Consider the following 7,164-nt stretch of genomic DNA (forward strand, 5'->3'; position numbering starts at 1 on the left):
AGAGAGTAGGGAGGGGCTTAGGGATTATTATTGGGGGTCTGGGATGGAAATTGTGAGGGAGATGCTAGTGTTGGGGGCTGAGTGGGACAGGGACTCCTCAGCAACTGAGTACCTCTCTCTTGTTCTCAATGTCCTGCCTGGTGTGGGTGGTCCAGGGTTTCTTATTCCTTGGTGGCCATGTAGGCCATGGAGTCCTCCACCCGGTTGCTGTAGCCATATTGTCATACCTGGAAATGAGCTCTACAAAGTTGTCATTGAGAGCAATGCCAGCCCCAGCATCAAAGAAGGAGGAGTAGAAGCTGCTGTTAAAGTGTAGCCCAGGATGCCCTTTAGTGGGCCCTCAGATGCCTGCTTCACCACCTTCTTGATGTCATCACACTTGGCAGGTTTCTCCAATAGATATATTAGGGGTAGGAACCCGGAAGGCCATGCCAGTGAGTTTCCCATTCAGCTCTGGGATGACCTTGCCCACAGCCTTGGCAGCACCAGTGGATGCAGGGATAATGCATCCCCATGGCCATCATGCCACAGCTTTCCTGAGGGGCCATCCACAGTCTTCTGAGTGGCAGTGATGGCATGGACTGTGGTCATGAGCCCTTCCATGATGCCAAAGTTGTCATGGATGACCTTGGCCAGGGGGGCTAAGCAATAGATGGTACAGGATGCATGGCTGACAATCTTGAGGGAGTTGTCATATTTCTCCTGGTTCACACCCATCACAGATATAAGGACATCAACAGAAGGGGTGGAGATGATGACCCTTTTGACCCCACCCTTCAAGTGAGCCCTGGCCTTCTCCATGGTGGTGAAGACACCAGTAGACTCCACGACATACTCAGCACCAGCGTCACCCATTTGATGTTAGCGGGATCTCGCTCCTGGAAGATGGTGATGGCTTCCCGTTGATGACAAGCTTCCCATTCTCAGCCTTGACTGTGCCGTTGAACTTGCCGTGGGTAGAGTCATACAGGAACACGTAGACCATGTAATTGAGGTCAATGAAGGGTCGTTGATGGCAACAATGTCCACTTTGCCAGATGCAGAGCAGAAGGCAGCCAATAGGCCAAATCCATTCACACTGACCTTCACCATCTTGTCATGGGACGAGACTGGTACTGGAGGAGACGATGTTCACCAGAACAGGGAGAAGCAGAGAGCTCAAAGTTATTGTTACTTTAAGTCTGATCTATATTGTGAGAAGAAATCTTATACTCTCCAATTATATACACAGCGTCTCTCTCTCTCTGTCTCTCTGTCTCTGTCTCAGTCTCTCTCTCACACACACACAACATACACAATTTTTAACTATATATATTATATACATATAAAATATAATTTGTTAGGAGGGGTGTGTGTGTGTGTGTGTGTGTGTGTGTGTGTGTGTGTGTGTCTGTGTCTGTGTGTCTGTGTGTTCATCCCAGGCAGGCTTTGAACTTGTAATCCTCTGCCCCATTCTTTGAATTAATTGCTCCCTACCACCAGGCCCAGCTACAGACATAATCTGAAGCTAAAGCTGGTCAACATGCCACATAACTGTATCTCACCTACTTGGAATGCTGAGACAGGAGGCTCACTTGAGCCCACCAGGACAGAGGCAGCCTGGGTAACATGGGAAATCCCTTTTTAAAAATTACAAAAGATGGGATGAGAATGTAGTGTGACATCTTAAATTTAATCCTCAGCGACACGTACGCACATACATGCTACCTCACGTTCTGCTATCTCAGGAACATTTGCCATGCCATAAGCCTTGATCTAATACCCTTTCAGCTGCTTCATTCACTTATGGTTGCCTTCTCCCCCAGGTCCCACACATGACCCCCCAGATAATATCTATTTCATCAGGAACCCCAGGCAAATCCGAGGGACAAATTTTAAAGTTCTCTCCTTTATTCCAAGCAAAATAAACATCTTCATACTCACCCCACAGAAGTCAAATACGCTGAATAAGTTATTCAGTTTGGAGGAAATAAGATAGCAAAAGTATTTTTATGAGGTGAATTGACATCCCATCCCAACTGTCACTCAGGGGACATGATAGGACATTCTTGCTCTGCAAAAATGTTTTTGCATCATCCTTCTATCCTGCAATCTTTCCATATAAATGCTTCTAAAAATACTCATAATAAATATTAAGTTGGGTTTTACCTTTGGAAAAGAAATACATAGAGAGGTTTAAAAAGGAAAAAATGTTTCTCATGAACGACTGCACAGAACCAGTGGTCTTTGTTGTATTCTCTGAGACAGGGTTTCTCTGTGTAGCCCTGGCTGTCATGGAACTTGCTCTGTAGATCAGGCTGGCCTTGAACTCACAGAAATCTGCCTGCCTCTGCCTCACCACCACCCCCAGCTCTTTGTTATATTTTCAGCTGCCTTATGGACTGGAAATACTGCAACGCCATGTCTTTCAAATAGTCCGTAAGACACTAATGTCTCTTGTATCTACCACTTGCTCCTCTTCTAATAGATTAGGTTGATCTCCTAGCCATTTAATAAGTGTCACATAAAAATATTTTAAAAAGAAGTGACACGTGAAATTAGTAAATCATGTCACTGGCATTGAGCAAACTAGTCAACTTACAAAAGCAGGCAAAGGAAAAAAATTATTGCTTGATAGGCAAGAGAGATAGATATAGGAACAGTTTATGCCATTAACTACAAGGAACTGCAAAGAGGCAAAGAATGAATGCACACAAAGTGTGTTTGACAGATAGAAAAGCCAGAAGTAAAACATGGATAGTTTAGAAACAGTAAGATGACGAATCCTAAAACAGTGTTTAAATAAAAAACATCCAACTCCCAGGTGGCCCAGACCAGCCACTGCACACTTTCTTACACTTAAATCTGCACATGAAAGACCACGAAACACAATAACCTTGATCCAATTGATAAGATATAATCGCCCACCTAAACATACAAAGCCCTGTACACATCCACCTCTTAAGAACATTCGTAACAACCTGTAAAGGTACAGTGTGGAATCCTAACACCAGCCTCCATGTTGCTACTCTTTCCTCCTCTTCCTTCAGACTTTTCTCCCACCCATCCTTCCTTCTCGTCCAATGACAGGCCTCCTTCTATCTTGTACTTCCCTTACCTGTGACATCATCCCACACTTGGAAGGTAAAAGCAGGAAGATCAGAGCCTTTTTGAGTATCTAAAGAGTTCAAGGGGAGCCTCAGTGACAAGGGGCGCTGACTCAAATTAAGGAAAAATGAGGAATAGTTCTAAATGTCTGTCGTGTAATGTTCTGAAGTTTCTGGAAAATGAACAATATAGAATGAAAGAAAATCAAAATTATATACAGTCGTTACTTCCAAAATGTTCTCCTAAAGTACAAAGAAAATGAATCCTGGGAAACATCTCAGAAGAGGGGGGGGGGAATTTACTTATTTTACCTTCCATTAGTAATACATTGGGATCTAATGGCATAGCTCAGAAGTAGAAGAAACAAATGAATGAGGCCCTAGATTTAGTGTTCAGTGCCCAAAACTAATAAACACCTTAATATTTTTTGTCTATACTCTGTAAATTTGGCTTTAAGAATCAAGTACTATATTAATTTTATAGCTTAATACCATGTTTAAAATGTATAAGCTTATAAAGTCTCCATCTGATGATTCTTCCTCTTCTCCCTCCTATCTCCCTTTAGAGTTTCTTTTCCTTTCTCCCTTCCTTTTTCCTTCCTCCCTTTCTCCCTCCCTCCCTCCCTCCCTTCCTTCCTTTCTCTCTCTCTCTCTCTCTCTCTCTCTCTCTTTCTCTCTCTTTCTTTCTTTCTTTCTTTCTTTCTTTCTTTCTTTCTTTCTTTCTTTCTTTCTCTCAACAGGGTTTTTCTGTATAGCTAACCTTGACCTCACAACCTCCTGCTTCAGTCTCATAAGATCTGAGAGAACAGACATGTGCCCACACAAATAGCTTGATTCAATGTTTAAGTCATGACTTTTAAATGAAGTGCTAAAATGCCATATGCATGTAGACTATGGGACAGTTTTACAAAGATGTAGGTCATACCTTGGAAAAACTGAACCCCAGTCTTCAATTAACTGTCTCTGGTTGGATTAAAGTGAGCTGTTCCTAATTTATCCTTCAATGGAAGTGAGGATAAATCCTTTTAGAAGGAAAATATGTCATCCAGAATTGTTATTTTCCATAGGCAATGCCTGACTGAAAAAAACACTTAAAATTATTAGATATGTCAAGAAACGAGGTCAAGAGGGAAAACAGACATTAGAAACAAAACCACAAATACTCAATAGAGGTTCAATGATTATCTTGGCCTAGAAGAGAAAACTTGAACATGTGTGTCCACAGAAAGGAAAACTCAAGAGCTAAGTCAGTTTTCATTTCTTGAGAAGTTCAAAATTTTGAGGCACAAGTGTTACAGAACTCATGGGTCAACATAGGCTTGAAAACAAAGTGATTGTCTAACAATTTCTAAATGGAGCCGTTGCATCTGTAGGCCCCCTGTCTTGAGAGGTAGCTATTCTTTGATTGCAGATTTCATGTGACACGGAAAGTTGGATTAAGTCGCTCTAGTTTAGGGTGGAGGACAGAGGAAGCCAAGCCTGAACACGGACATTGTGAGCAGCTGCTTAGGAAATAGAGATCCCTTGGTACTAATGTAACCTGCTCTGGAAGTGTGGAAGCCAGGCACGAGAACTTCAAGTCTGGATTCTGGAGTATTCTCCTTAAAAAAAGTGCCTTCTCCAGGTGATAATGTTCACCCCATCCCCAAGAGGAAATTTTCAACAACATAGGGTGTCTGAGTTAGGCTTTTACTGCTCTGAGCAGACACCATGACCAAGGCAAGTCTTATAAAATACAACATTTAGGGGTTGGGGATTTAGCTCAGTGGTAGAGCGCTTGCCTAGCAAGCAGAAGGCCCTGGGTTCGGTCCCCAGCTCCGAAAAAAAGAAAAAAGAAAAAAGAAAAAAAAATACAACATTTAATTGGGGCTAACTTACAGGTTAGAGGGTTAGTCCAGGATCATCAAGGCAGGAACATGGCAGCATCCAGGCAGGCCTGGTGCAGGAGGAACAAGAGTTCTACACCTTCATCTGAAGGCAGATAGCAGAAGACTGACTGGCTTCAAGGAGGCTAGGTTGAGAGTATTAAAACCCATGCCCAACAAGGCCAGAACTATTCCAAGGCCACGCCTCCTAAGAGTGCCACTCCCTGGGCCAAAGCAAATAACAAGGACACTCAAACCACCACAGAAGGTGAAACTTACTTTTGGTTTAACTTGGTATTTGGGGAATTTAAGTACATTACTAAAATTGTCTTCTCAGAACAGTTAAGGAACCATGTAAACTCTTATGGTTACAGAAGTACTTAGATCAAAGAGACTTTTTGGACAGTAGTCAGATGAGCAGAGGTCTTTAAAATCACTTCACATGCCCCGATCCTCATTCTTGTAGTTAAAATTTCAGTGAACTTACATCATTCTTTTGGATTCCCAGCATCTTCTGATTTCCTACATGTGGGGGATTTTTGATCTTGTGAGTCTGAGTAGCAGAGAAAAATTGGCTCCAAGTGCACAAGCTGAAAATTGCAGATAATAAAATTTCTACTTTTTATGCCAAACAGAGGCACAAGACTTTGTCGCATCTAATCAGAATCCCTCTTCCTAAAATTTGAATGGGGAATTACCAATACAGTGCCAGGTGCCATCACATTGCCCTGAGAGTAGCAGCAATAATATAAAATCTTTGTTCAGTGACATACGAGATGACAAAAGGTCATATACAGGCAAAGATATAATGTCTTAACTTGGCCAGATCTTTGATATACTTTGGGACTTTGGCTGACTCTAGTTTTCGCGGAAATTCTTTAAGCGATCTTTCAAATTTTTTTCTTTTATACTAAATTGAGCCAAAGCTGATGGTTTCAGCTAGTGATAACCAAAAAAATTTACTGTTTCAAAGACATGGAATTTTATTTATCCGTAAAGAAAATAAAAACGAGATTAAGAGGGTCGGATGATGGCACACACGCCTTTAATTCCTGCACTTGGGAGGCAGAGGCAGGAGGATCTCTGAGCTTCAAGGCCAGCCCGGTCTACAGATCAAGTTCCAGGGCAGCCAGGACTGTTACACAGAGAAACCTGTTGTGAAAAAGCAAATAGCAAACAAACAAACAAAAAATGAAATTAGGAAAATGAATGGAACTGGAAAATATTATACTGAGTGAGGTAATCTGGACCCAGAAAGCCAATCACTCTTGACCGGAAGAAGCCTTGATTTGGATAATGTTGCTCACAGACAACAGATAATGTTGCCATAGGTTATTAGACAAAGATCCCAGTATCAAATCTAGGTTAACATCCTATGAGTTGTTGGTTAAGAAGCTCATTCCCACCCCCAAACAATACAGGCTTGTGCCGTTCCTCTCGGTGGCCCACCAGAATGATAAGACTATTACTGAAGACACCACCGTGGTGGGTGTTGGTTGCAGGACACAGAAATCAAGCTAGAACTGAGCTGGAAACGTCTTCACAGCTGGTTAACTCCCATAGTTCCAAATTGCTAGGAGAGAAAAATCATCAACTGTACCTACCACCCTATGCTGGACCCTACATTCACTGGTACAGTAGCGGTACAGCTGTCCCAGAGGTAACCAACTGCTCTCTGAGTGAATCTGAGTTCTATTCCACAGGAAGAGATTCGTGCCTGCTACTGTAAACCTGATCAAAAGCCTGTGGTTTGGGAAGTCACAGGCCACAGGAAATAGGCTTTTTTATTTACCAAGAGGAAACCTACTATTGTTGTTTTGCTAAGTAGATATGCCATACTACCTTCCAAATTTTTGTTTCGTTTGTTTTTATGATTTTAGAGGCAGGGTTTCTCCGTGTAGTCCAGGAACTCAATACGTAGATCACAGACTGGCCTCGGACTTGGAGATTCGCTTGCCACTGCCTCCTTGATGCTGGAGTCAAAGCATGTGACCTGGACCTTGCTGTGTAACCATACTTTCCTGCCTCTGCCTCCTGAACGCTGAGATGAAAGTCAAGTGCCACCATGCATGGCACTAAATATTATTTCTATACCTATAGATTAGTGCTGCCCTCAACCTTAGTCAGTAACGTTTCTTCTTGTAGTGGACAGCTGTCGCCATAGTTTTTTATTTATAAATCCCAGCGGTGGGTTCGCCACCCCCCTCAATGCT

At 42.5% G+C, this 7,164-nt stretch overlaps 1 pseudogene; it reads right to left on the reverse strand.

The window, feature by feature from the left end:
* Nucleotides 1-345: 345 nt before the first annotated feature.
* Gapdh-ps33 (Glyceraldehyde-3-phosphate dehydrogenase, pseudogene 33) lies at nucleotides 346-1,109 on the reverse strand (annotated as a pseudogene).
* Between the last annotated feature and the right edge of the window lie 6,055 nt (nucleotides 1,110-7,164).

This window comes from Rattus norvegicus, chromosome 7, assembly GCF_036323735.1.
Source record: "Rattus norvegicus strain BN/NHsdMcwi chromosome 7, GRCr8, whole genome shotgun sequence".
NCBI classification, from domain to species: Eukaryota; Metazoa; Chordata; class Mammalia; order Rodentia; family Muridae; genus Rattus; species Rattus norvegicus.